The following is a 13,565-nucleotide window of genomic DNA, read 5'->3' as shown; positions in this document are numbered from 1 at the left end:
CTTTTCCTTTCTTGTTGCTATTACCCTCTTCTAGATCCCTGTCATGACATGCCTAAATTATTGCAAAAGACTCCTACTGGTTTCCTGCATTCAGTCTTTCTCCACATCCATCTATCTGGTACATGAACACGACTATTCCCCCTAAAACACAGCTCTCTTAATCTGACTTCCTTGCTCAAACCCTCTAAGTGACTCACTCTTGCCTTTGAGATTAAATCCAGACTTCTCAGCTGAATCACCTACAACCGACTTTTCTATTTATTTGCCTTGTTTCTCAACGTGGCTGCTGTTATTGCCCTACAAACATGCTATGTTCTTCCCCGTTCAAGGAGCTTTCACTTTTGTTTCTTCCTCCAGGAATACTGTACACCTCTTCCTCTCCTTCCAGCCAAGCACTGACCTTCCAGGCTGGCTCATCTGAAACCTACCTCCTGTGTGAAGTTGTTTCTGACCAGGCCAGCTCATGAGATCTCTTTCCTTGGTGGACAGCTCTTATACTCTCCCTGTGCCTTGGTCATTTGGCTGAAAGCTGTCTTGTTAATGATATATACTCATAAAAATAAAAAGTTTCCCCAAGTGGGCTGCAAATCCTCATGGGAAATCCACTTCATCTGTCTCGTCTGTCCCCTGTGGTTCCCAGCATAGGGCAGGGCTGAGCATACAGAAGGCAGTCGATACATTTTTATTAATTTTGTTGAATAAATTTGGTAGTGAGAATAATGATAATGAAGAATGGACGGTGGGAGACAAGACCCCTTTTCCTGTGATGCAGCAGAGGCTGTGGCTTAGACCCTGGAAACCACTCTCCCTTTCTCTTTGTGCTTCCTGCAGAGCCATCCTCACTTTCTCCAGCCTTGCTTTCTGCCCTTAGAAGCTGCTCTCAGCCCACATTTCTTCTCTTGAACTTCTCAGTAGAGCTCAGAGCCCTTTTAGGAGGCAAGCTGGGATGGGTTGGTCTTAGATGTATGTCCTGTCTCTGATACCCCACCCAAGGCCCTGCTGGTGGTTCATGATTGGTTGGGAGTGTTTGTTTAATGTCTGAACGATGAGTCTGGAGCTATGAATAAAGAATGGCACACAGTGGAATACTATGTATTGTATCATATCATTAAAGCCTTTAACAATGATATGTGGCCATTTGTTGTATCCTTAATGACAATTACAGCAATAATGGTGACAATCTGAGGAAGAGCAGAGCAGGATAAATGACGGGTGGGACACCAGAGAGACTATTCTCATCCTGGGGACTTGGGGTTGCAATCTAGGCTTTCAATTTTTTTGGGTTTCTGTTCCATGCCCAGCTGGCAAGCCACCTCCCTCTGATTCAAAGGGGGAAGCAGAATCCCTCACCCGGGGATCTTGGGGACGTCAAACTGCTCCTTACGCAACAGCCTCCTAATGAGTTAAGTGTAAATGAATCAGAAGCAGATGGATTGGATTGTTCTGGAAATACACCCGAGGTTTAAAAATTAAGGGAAAAAGCATTTTGGCAAAAGGCATTTTGGGGTTTGCCAAGACCCAGAACATTTGAAAAACAGTTCAAGATTTTTCTCTTTTTCTTTTTCTTTTCCCTTTGGTTGCAAAACCCAAAATGCTGCCTGGAGGCAGTAGAAAGAGATGGGCTTTCGTTCTCCTTTCAGACTGAAGTTCCTCCTGCCGTGTGGGTAATGGACCCCAGATAGGAGGCAATGGGCTATAGAATTGCACTAGGGACTGATGGTGTCTGGGGGCAAAGTATTCTGCCTCCATTTGCAGGGAAAGGTGGCCCCTTGGGCCTGAAGCTCCCAGACTGGACCTCAGCCCTCTGGGCCTGCCTTAGGCTGCTACCTATGCTTTGCAATGTGCCTGCCTTTCATAAGACTTGACTCACCTCATTATATAAGGGAAACGGTCTCCAATTTGCTAGGCGAGAAACTTTGGAGGTTAGCAAACACTAATCCAATAAAACATAAAGTGAAATGTTTATTCTAGAAAAAAAACCCTTTAAACAATTTTTTTTTTTATTAGTCACATTTGGCATAGTTGAGCCTTTCCCTGGAGAGATCATCTTGCTGAGGGAAAAGAAAAACAGCAACTGTCTCAGAAGAAAACTCAACCCAGCAGTTTCTAAATCTGCTGCTGGCTTGCTGTGTGATTGTACACAAGACACCAAACATCTCTGTGCTTTGTTTTCCAAATAACCATCTCTAACGGTTTTCTCTGATTAAGTGGCAATATGTAAATCAAATAAGTCAGGGCTAATTCATGTATATAACACATGTTAATGTTATAGGATCTCTGGCTCCCTGGTGTGTATGACACATGGTCTACTTGCTGGATTTCAGTAATCTCTCTTCCCCTCGTTTTTCCCCAAGCACCTACCTGTGAAAACCTACTCACCTGCCTGCCTCTCAGAATCCTGTGCCATCCAAGTTTGGTGAGCCTGGCCATTCCTCAGGCCATGACTTGGGAGGGAGTGGCTCTGTGACCTGGGGTCCCATCACAGGACCTCTAATCGCTGTCCTCATTTATGGCTCTATGACAACTCTGAAATAAAAACAATAGTGGTCTTTCCCTTTGAGTTGCTCTTACAGATCTCACCTCCTCAGGCTGCTGTGTGCCAGCCTTGTCTGCTTCTAACGGGGATGGGGTCACGGGAGGCCCCAGAGCTTGGGATGGTGAGAGATCGGGAGGTGCAGCTCAGGTTGTGGGTGCTAAAGGCAGAGGGGAGCAGAGCACGACTGAATTCCGTCCCTCCTGGGAAGTCCGGCTTGTTTCTTCATTTGTTCATTCACTTATTCCTTTATCAGTTGTGTTCTTGCTGGATCATGACCTGATCTCTCAGTGAAGACAGGGCTGTTCACCGCAGCCCACGGTGGTTAACAACTGCCAGCAATTGCATAATCGTTGATAGTTTATAAAAAGCTGGCACATGTGTAATCTCATGATGCCTCTTCTCAAAAATCCACAGAATATGCAGGGACCTTCACATCATTTGGTCACCGTCTCGTTTTACAGAGGGTATGTTCTTACCGAGGTCCCACAGCCAGTTAGTGGCAGGGCTGGGTCTGGCGCCCTCATCACATCCCATGCTTTTTTTCTGTATGGGCACTCACTGTGTTCCGGACCAGGATCTATGTTGTTCTGTGTTGTCTTGTTTACATCACCCCATGTGGACTGGGAAGTCCTTTGGGACAAGCTCATGTTTTGCACGGCTCTATAACTCACGTGGTTAAGTACAAGAGCATCTTGTACATGGAGTGGTAGATATTGTCCCAGACAAATAAGTACTAAGCAGAAGCTTGGGAACTGGAAGGAGGAAGCAGCCCATCTGGGGAGGGAGGGAAGGAGCACCTACCTAGGCTACTAGCTGGGGTCTGGCCCCACCCCGAAATGCTGGCTTCTTATCAGACTTGTTGGGTGACCTCAGCCCTCTAACTCTGTGAGAACAAAGACGCTCTCTGTCCCACCTACTTGTTCCTTAACCATATGAGCTGAGAGGGCAAATGAGATCCCACTTTGAACTCCCAGGAGGAAAGGCACTAGTAATAACAATGATTACATGGAGGTTATGGCTGGTGGAGGCTGCCATCAAACAGAAAACAGCTCAGCTGTCAGGGCAACTGGAGGCCCCTTTTAGTTGCTGAGAGTAGTTCATCCTCTTCTCTGCCTCTGGCGGGTGGGGAGAGGCCTGGGAAAGACAGAGAGCACAAAAGGGGTTCTGTTTCAGCCTCTTACTGTTCTTGGATCTGCTAGGTGTATGGGAATCCTGAGGAGGCTGCCCCTTCCCCTAGTTTCTTTCTCTGACCTGCTGACTCTGGTTTCTCCATTGCTGACATGATGATTCAGGGCAAAAGTGGACCTGTCAGAGAAGGAAGGTAAGATAAAAATAAAATAAAAAGGTAGACACAATTACAAGCCTCTTTTACCACAGTGCCCCTCCCTACCCCAACACTGACATCCTTAAAACAAAAATCCCACTGCAAAGCTCAGAATGGGGGTGAGGCTTCCGGCTTCAGGTCAAGGGGGAGGGGCAGGGGAAGTGGGCGCGAGAGGCAGAGCATAGCCTGGCCAGGACGCAGGGCTGTGGGAAGCGGGCCCTGCCTCAGCCCTGCACGCTGCGCTCTGCTCGCATTCACTCAGGAGCGGGGGCGCCACTGCAGCGTGATTGATGGGCTCCAGCTTGAATGGAAAGTCCAGATTCCAGCGAGACAGTTTAAGAGGTAGGAGGAGAGACAGTTTAAGAGGTAGGAGGAGAGACAGTTCTCACATCTGCAACAAAATTAAAAATTAAATACATAAAATTTGTGAGTTTACAAATAGAACTGTTACTTGTTATTTGGGGTATTAACAATCTCCTTTTACGATTCAAAAATTTTTTTTAATTTAAAATTTTTTTTTCCGGTAACGCCCGTGAAAGACGTTTGTTTCAGTTGCCAACATTTCTGCAGAACTAATGTGGGTGGATTGTGACAGATATAATTTCTCCATCCTACAGTTTCATCAACTTGAGTTCTGTTAAACTATACCCGCTGGGCTTAGCTCCTTTTAAAGTTTCCGCTTTGACAGGTAGATTTATTAGTCTTGAAATTTGTACAAATCAGATGTCACTCGTGGCAACTTGTCAAAATGTCAGTCTGGCAAGGCGGCATGAAAGGCTTTCTGGAGAGAGAGACAGACGCAAGGCAGGCTTTAAAGAACTCCAGTGCGGCGGTAGGAAGGAATGGGAGGGATGGCCGCCTCTTGATCCTGAGGGCTTTACTTTATTAAATATCTCAGGCTGTACAGTGGGACGGCTGTAGGATCCCATGTCTCTGAGACATCAAGTCTGACAGCTTCCAAACGATGGCTCCTTTCGGTTACAGCATCAAGTTTCTTTACTTATTATGTTCACTTAGTGGGAGAAGGCCAGGGGTACTTGCGTGGGAAAGGAGAGCAAATCCAGGTTTTTAGGTTTCAAAAAATGCTGGGTGAGTCTGTGGAGTTGTATGGGTGTTCCACAGTGGGCTCCCTCAGCCAGAACTAGGGGGCGCCTTCTGGCTCTTTAGTACAAACTCGAGCTCCTCTGTGGAAAGAAGCCGCGGGAGAGCCATGCTCCCCCAGGTATAGATGGTGGAAATGTGTCTGATCTCTCCTTGCAGAGCTACAGGCGGTGGCAGTCCCAAACAGTTCCAGGAGACCCAGGGGCTCACCTTCGAGTGGGTAGGCTTCGCAGTTCAGTTAATCAAGGATCCCAAGATCTGGTAAGCTCCATAATAATCTTAGTTTGACATAACAGGAAATGTTAATAGTCAGAAAATTATCTGAAATTTTTTTCTCTGGGGGAGAGGGTGGGAGTGCTGTAGAAAGAGGCCAGCCAGGGTCCTGGATGCAGTTTTCACCAATGGCAGGCTTCGGGAGTCCCGGTGGATGGGGCCATTCGGGGCTCTGAGAAGCTGCTGTCTTGGGAGGGTGGGCGCTAGTGTTGCGGCAGTGGAGATAAAATTCTGGTGGGAGAAACTCTCACTGAATTACTGCACTCTTTGCCCATCCGTCTGCCTGGCTAGCTCAGGAAGTTGGAAGACACCAATGAAAGCTGTAGTCCTCAGTGTTATCCCACTACCCGAGGAGTTCTGGCAGGCTTACTACTGTTGTGTTCAGAGAGGAAGGGCAAGGACTCTTGAAGGTGGCAGCATGCTTCGCTAAGTAGTAAGTGCGGAGAACCACTCCCCTATAATTGGGCCTTCCCTCACGCTGCCTCAGGAGGGGCACTGGGGAGCTACCAGGCTGACCTGCTCAGAGTTGCCTTCCCACCCACCCCCACCCATCTGTTCATCTGTCTGCCGCTGAGATACACCTTCTAGGCATCAGCACGGAGCACGATTTGATCTGAGAGATGTGGAACATGCTCTCTCTGTCCCCATCCCCTCCCCCGCTTCCCCTCCTTTTTATTACTTTGGGTGTGGAATTATTGAAGGCCTTTTCCTTCATAAGTTCGCAGACACTCCTGCTAAAATAAATGCAAACACCTCTTTGAAGGGTGACATCCTCCTTACTGGGGATTAGGCAACATACTGCTGAAAACAAGGAAGGATTTTGTGCAAAGGGGCCGGGATCAGGGAAGGGGAAGCGAGGGGATCTAGGAGGTCCTGCTCTCTTCCATGATACTTTTAAGAGTCCCACCTGCTTGTTGCATCCTGTCCCCTGAGCGGGCAGCAAGTCGTTTTGAAGAGAAACAGGAGGGCTGGGTAAGGGGAAGGGCAGCAGAGATTGTCCCCAGGCCTCTCACTTGTCTTGCTCTCTAGCAAGTAAAGGCAACTTCCACTTGGCCCATTTGTCCCCTCACAGCACAGTACTGGCGTTTGTCTGTGGCTGAGTCCTCTTCTGCCAACAGCACGGAGTCTGAGGTGTCCAATGGGGGATTCTCCTCTGCTTGGGCCCAGGAGGACATTTGGTTGGCATTCTTCCTGAGAAGGAGAATTGAGTCCACTGTTTATCTTTCTGGTTGGAGCCTGGCACGGTGAGGAACTTCACTGACCTTGCGAGTGAGTGAGAATATCCCCGGTGAAAAATCTCAGACACTAAGAGGCATGATAATCATAATGGTCATGATGATATAATAATAGTGGTAATTATGCTAATAATCCCTTAGGATGGATAGCATGTCTTTCAAAAGACTCAAAGCACTTTCATTATTGTGATCTCATCTGACCTCAACCTATTTCTGGTGGAGAGATCTGACGGAACTGGTTAGCTACATGGGGAAACGGAGGCACCCAGCTCATGCCTGCCACTCTGGTCTCTTTTTACTTAGCTACATGAGCCCTGGAAAAGGAATCCTCATTTTCCGGCCATCATCCAGTTACTCTGAGTTGCCGTCCTGTCTCTGAGTGTGAAGTCTACAGACATAGATACAGACACAGACACACAAAGACACAGACACACACATATACACACACAGATACACACACGCATACCTCCCTCCACCTGTGGCTTTTAAGCCCCACATGTGCCATTTCTGAAATGTGCTTCAGCTTAGAGTGTTGAGACTTAATCTCCAGCCTGCCCCTCCACCCCCAGCTCTCATTTCTCCTGGACTGTGCACTGGTTTGCTCATCAAAAGGGAGAAGGGAGGAGGCAGATCTGAGGGAGCACTTCACAGAGGAAGACTCTTTAAAAGAAATCACTTTGTGTCATAGTGCAGGGTGACTTACTTTCATGTGGCAAATGCATTCTGGCAGCTCCCTGATCCACATTAGATAGATCATTAAAGCCGGGGCAGCAGGGGGCTGGTTTCCCAGCCCCTCCTCCCAGGACAGCTCTGCCAGTCACAATGAGGCATGCTAGGGTCACGTGCAAAGGAAGAGTGTGGGGTCCTGAAAGGCTCACAAGTGGAGAACAGAGAAAAAGCAGTGGGTGCTCACTGTTAGCTGGAGTCCTGTGATTCCATTTACTAAATGTGTCTCTGCTTAGTAATTTCGGGGCAGCCAGCAGGGAGAGAGAATGAGGGGTGGGGAGAATAAAGGAGGGGTGAAAGGCAGGGAAGAAGAAAAAAAACCCCACCAGCCCGTCTGGCATTAGTTCAGAAAGCTCTCCAACTCACACATCTGGTTCTTATATTTCAAAGTTAATTAGTCATATTGAGGCTGTCTGAAGATAAATTTATCATCCAGAAAAAACACAAACAGTTTGAAAAATGAAAGGAAGTGAGGTGACATGGCTTGACGTTTAAATAAATCATTTTAACATGATTAAAAAACTTGTCCTGTCTGACACCCAGCACTTGGGTACTTTGTAAAGACTTTTTGACAAAGACAAGTCCTTGTTTGGTATACAAAAGCCCTTGCCATTCAATTACGCAGAATAATCTTTGGCCAAGTACTTTTCTGAGTGACAACTGGGGAGTGCGGCCTGCAGCCAGGCCCCCCTCTTTGGGGTGGTAGCAGGGAGTTTGGGGTAGTCAGTGTTATTCCCAGTGGAAAAAACTCAGATGCTCAGAGGTTTGGGTAACGGGGGTTTTTCTGAGAGAGGAGTGAGCATAAAGTGAATTCTTAATCCGTCTGTCTCTGGATGACCGTTGAGTTTGAGCAGGAAATCTTTCCATGTTCCAAAGAGGAAAGATCCTCTTCAAATTCCTGGGCAACTACTTCCAAGAACCAGATGTGTTTTGTCCCTTACACCTCCCAGAGCTTAGATGACAGTTTGAACCCTGTGACTAATGGAATTAAGAATTGGGGCTCTCTCTGGCCTCGCTATAGTGGGCAGTGGCCAGATGGGGGTGGTAAAAATGTAAAGAATCGTGAGTTCTGATGTGTTGGTTTTGTTCTAGGAGCAGATGGAAGCGAGCTGGAATCCAACACTCTACAAACTCAGACATGCCACCGTCCGCTTGTCCCTCCCTCCCCTGCTGGCCCTGCTGGTGTACCTTGTGTACTTTGTAAAGGTCACTGGGTCCTGTTCTATGTAATGACAGACAGCCCTTCCCAGCCCAGCTCAGCAATGGGAACACACGTTTGGAATGGTGTAGAGGAGCTGGTAGCATACATGGGTGTTTCTAGATGTCATGGAAGAGGGGTGGCATTCCAGGGCTTTCCCCCAATTTTGTCTAAAGTAAATTGGCTCCTGGGAGGTTCTGATATGCTTCTAGTTTTCCCTTTGGTTGCATTCTCCATGCAGGATGGGAGTGATATAATATAACATGAACGTTTTCTCCTATTAGCAATTTGGTCTCATCAGCTTTGTTAATGGAATAACAAGAGGTGCTGGTTATGGTGCAAAAGTCTCATCATGTTGGTAATTTTCACTGTAACATGTTAGCAATCTGTCACTATTTGTTTCCAGCAATACTGGCAAGAGTCTGCTTACATCAGGGGCTCTAATTTTCTCTCCACACCGCCAGACTGTTCTTTCTTTCTTTGGCTAGGTAGCTTCCCGTGCTTCGATCTATCTCTGTTTACCTCACTGTGCCTTTGTTTCTATATTCCTATGTTTCTCTCTCTGCCACCTCCCACCCCTCTGAGAAGCTATTACAATGTTTGTACTGAAGAGAAACACCATCCCCAGCAGCCTGCAATGATAGAATTCCAGAGCTGGAAGCTCCAAACTGTCATTACCCTCACCCTCTGCTTTGTTGGGTGGAGAAATTGAAGCCCAGGGAGGTGCAATGACATGCCCATAACATCACAGTTAATTTAGGTGCAAGGTCAGGCCTAGGACCCTGGGTTCATGATTTCAAATCCATGGTGCCGTTTGCTACCTGATGAACAGTGTCATATGAAAAAATCAGTTAGTTGCAGAAGCCATCTTTCTTGCACATGGGGAACTCATCCTGGTGAAGTTAAGGTCACAGAGAGGAGAGAGTCTCCTTCACCACCATAACAGGCCCTTTCTCAGCTTAATCAGGATGGGCCCTCAAGCCAGGTGGTTTTCTGGGGCGAGTCATCCCACCAGCTGTGATGCTTAGTCTCAGGGTCCCTGCTCTGGAGTCAGGAAGGGAATGCTCTCCTTAGCAAATCCTGGCCAGCACTGGGGTGGATGCAGCTTCCGGCCCCAGCCTTAGTCACCAGCTGTCCAGCACAGAAGCCCTGGCCATAAATAGCCTTTCCTATAGTAGGTGAGACATGCCTGCCTGCCTCTAGGCCCTACACCCCTGCTGCAGCTCTAGGAGACCTTCACCTTGCCCTTGTGCGTTTGCTGGGCTGGCCAAGATTCACTTCTGCTGGAAGCGTTCCTTTCCACAGCTGGTGCCCCAAGCTGTGGAGGCTGAGAAAACCCAGAAGCACCACCCTGGCTGTGCACACATACCAGATTTCAGGTTCGATGGACTAGAGCTCTGCTACTTAACTGCTACATGACCTTTCTAGGTACAGAAACTGTCAGTTTAAGTTTCCTTACTTGTAAAATGGGGATTCCTAAGAGTTTGCTCATAGGTTTGTAGTGGGGAGTAGAGAAAATGTATGTCAAGACCCAGAAGGCAGTGAGGCACATAGTCAGTCTGCCCCTCACTTACTCTAGGGGCTGGGGGTGTGGATACTTACCTTGACTGACTTTTGAACTCATTTGTAGCCACTGTCAAGCTCACAGTTATGGGTGAGGACTGACCATGTAGTTCTCGACGTGTGAAGTTAAAGGGTGCTGAAGGGTGGTGGGAAGTGTTCTATTTCCAGGGTCAAGGAGAATTTCCAAGGGATTTAGAGCATGAAGAAAGCATCTGTTGAGTGGAGAGAGAGAGCAACTGACCCGCTGAGTCACCAGAGGTGTTGATGTTCAGGGGAAAGAATGAATATTCAAGTTTCTGTGGCAGAGAGAAAAGGCTCTGACGCCGGTGCTGGTGAGCGCTACCAGGCTGGTACACATTCTCTCTGTCAAAACTTCCCACTAATTGTCCAAAGCTTTCTTGATTGCTTCTAATGAAACCGCCAGCCGACTTTGAAATCTCAGAACAGTCTCATCATGCCCCATTGAATAATAAACACTGTTCATGGGGTGGTGACTTGGCCATGTCATACTGAGAAGGGGGTGGTGCTCCCCAGAGAGGCGCCTGCCAGGCCTGCAGGAGAGCAGAACCTGGGCTGGGCCACCTGCCTTCAGTTGTCCTTAAGGCACTTTGGCAATGTGTTCTGACTGCCTGTCTGCCTGTCTGGTGCTTCCTTAGGAGTTAACAGATTGTGGTGTGTGTGTGTGTGCGCGCACGTGTGTGTTGTGTGTATGGTATGTGTTATATGTGTGTGGGGTGCGTACCTAAGTGTGTGTGTATATATGTATGTGTATGTATATATGCACATGTACATTTGTGTTTTCTGTGATTCAGGTCTCTACTTAGAAAAACGGGAGGGGAGGGGAATTCACAGTGGGAATCAGCTTAACAAAAGAGAGGTCTGGGCCGCTAGGACCTAGAGACTTGCCACACTCTGCCAGGCCAGTCATTTACCCTGCTTGGGCCTGGTTTTTATCTGTAGCTCTTCTCATGACCAACTCACTCTCCAAAGCTTACCTGTAACCTCCTGGGGGAGGTTTCCTGGAACACACAGTCTAAAGTGCCTCTCTTGTTATTATTCTGCTCTGCTTTTTGTGTTTCTTCTTCACACTTAGCAGAATGGTAACTATCTTGTTCCTGATTTGTGTCCTTTCTAGAAAGTATAAGGTGGCGAGGGCAGGGCCTGTCCCATCCTGTTTACCTGTCTTCCAGTGCTAGGAACCTCAATACTGAGGCCACAGGTGCTCATGCGTACCTGTTGACTGAATGAGGGAAACTGCAAAGAGTGGCTGTTAATGACTTCCTCTACGTGCCTCACAGGATTTTTGTAAGGGTCAAATGATGGTAGCTGTGAAAGTAATTTGAAAAAAATGAAGAGAAATATGCCAAGTGTTAGCTATTAACATGACTCTCCTGTGGACGACAGAGGACATTCCTTTGCCAAAATCTCTCAGTAGCCTTGAGGTGAGCCTGGCAGAAACTGGACATCTTCCAAGTGCCTCACTCCACCCTACACAGGGGCCCTTCAAGCAAGACCTCAGATTGCAGAACAATTCAAATCAGCTTTGCTCACATTTGTGGAGCGCCTGCTGTGTTATGATGACTGCTAGGAGGCTGGAGTGCACAATTGCATAATTTTGTCTCTGTCCTTAGGAAACTCTAAATACAGGGGGCAAGGCCCACTTGCAGACCAACAAATTTGCAGCTTTGCTTGGCCTTTCCCCAGCCCCCCACCCCAAACTTTTTAGGCAGTCTTTTCTGATCGCCCCCAACATGAGATTTTTATACCAGAGATAGGTAGTTTATCTATTTATGTACCATGGCCCTTTGGAAGCCACAAGCATTGCAATAGTTTAGAATTTTTGCCCCCCAAGGATTAGTTTTTTGCCTCCTTGGGGAGATATTACCCCTGTTGGGGATACCTGCTATAACTGTTTGCCTTCTTGCGCTCTCAACCAATTCTGCTGACCACAGACAACTTTTACATGTACTGATGGCTTTGTGTTCTTCTCTTCTATTGACTGCCACCAAATATACAGCCCTGGGACAGACATAGATCAGAACTCAGTGTTCCAGGGGACTTCCCAAGGGCCTGGTGGCTGGTCTCTAGGTTTTAAGGGTTCTCCTGGCTCCTTACTCTCCTTTCCTGCTAGGGAATTTGGGAAGCTGTGCCCAGCATCACCTTTGCTGCCTTCCCAGAATCCTTTGGTGTGGGCCTGACAGAACACTCTCACTTTCACCCAACCAATATGGCTCCCACCCCCAGCACATCATGTAGAGTTGGGATTCCATCATCTCTTCCTTGACTTCTGTCTTCCAGTTGCCATCACTCATCTTTCCATTTTAGCAGCACTTTGGAGCCCATGCCATCAACAGGGTGCTGACTGGACCTGGACTGATGCCGTGCTAGGCCGCATGCGTCTTGTGTGCGGCTCTGGTCTATAGATCTGCCAGCCTTCCGAGGGCAGGGCAGCACCTGGTTCTTCTTTTCTGTTTCTCCCTCTGCTGAAAGCAGCATTCAATAAATACTTGTTGGTTGATTGACATGTTTATTTTCCTTGCTGGCATGACTAGGGAAAGCAGGAATTATTCCTTTTATAAATCTTCCCATTGAACACAGAGCACTGAGTAGGGGCTTAAAAATGTTAGTCCAGGGAATTGAATTGGTGAGTTTTTGTTTCTCTTTGCACCATTTAGACAATGTAATGCACTTGGGTCCTGGCACCCTGGGGCTTCACTTTGAGTGTCTCCCAAGGCTTGAATCCAGCACTGGCCTCCTGAGCTCCCAGTTTCGCAGGAGCTGAACAAGACACCTGCCAGAGGTCACATTCTGTCACAAGGTTGGTTTACTCCTGGAGGAAGAGCCATTGTTGGCAGCCTGAAATTTTAGCTCTATTGGGACGCCGATTGCAGTCACAAAGCAGATTCTGTCCTGGGTGCTCTCAACAGCACTTCTTTTGGGGACTCTGTCTTAGAGAAGCCTCTGGCCGAGTTGGATTATCAGAGACATTTCAGCATTCTGCTTAGTAAATTACTGGAGAAATTATATCCCTGTCATATTTGAACACTCTTAAATAGGAAAGAATTACTTTATTGGGTGTTCCCCCTCCCACCTCCTAAATGTTTGAAGCTAACAAAATGTTTTCAAGCAATTTCTTGCCACTAGATTTGGTGAAACTTACTTCAAGTGTCTTTCCAGAACCTTTCATAGAAAAGTAATTGTGTAATTAGCTATAAATTAGTAAAAATTATGCTAATTACTTCCAGGTGTGACATATTTTGTGCTTAAAAACAAGTAAGAGAAATAAAGGGGCTGTCACTGTGCTTCCCAAGTGAACGTTGGCCCAGGCAGCTTGACAGGCTGATGTGCACATTTACTTAATATTATTTTTTTTAATTATGTAATTTCTGAATAAGTACAAACAGACTTGAGAACAAAAGTACAACAGACAAAACCCAGGGGTGTTTCATTTTGTGTGTATGCTTAATTAAAAGGAGTCTATGCAAGAGCTTTTCCAGTACTTTTCTTTTCAAACTTGTAATTGGGGTAACTGGAGGTGGTGGGATGGGGAAATGCTGGTGTCTGAGAGGTTGCTGAGATTCATGCAGTCTGTCAGCCAGGAGAGACCTG

General features: G+C 47.2%; 1 long non-coding RNA gene across 1 annotated transcript; it reads left to right on the top strand.

Annotated features, from left to right (window-relative positions):
- The first annotated feature begins 4,054 nt into the window (after positions 1-4,054).
- LOC308496373 lies at positions 4,055-12,471 on the top strand. Its single transcript, XR_013993175.1, has 4 exons — positions 4,055-4,202; positions 5,121-5,222; positions 6,307-6,478; positions 8,288-12,471. It is a non-coding gene; the product is annotated as an uncharacterized lncRNA (long non-coding RNA).
- Positions 12,472-13,565: the final 1,094 nt, after the last annotated feature.

The sequence above is a fragment of the Rhinolophus hipposideros genome (genome assembly GCF_964194185.1).
Source record: "Rhinolophus hipposideros genome assembly, chromosome: 4".
Taxonomy (NCBI): Eukaryota; Metazoa; Chordata; class Mammalia; order Chiroptera; family Rhinolophidae; genus Rhinolophus; species Rhinolophus hipposideros.
Note: the sequence above shows the minus strand (reverse complement) of the source record. Positions and strands in the feature narration are given on the sequence as shown.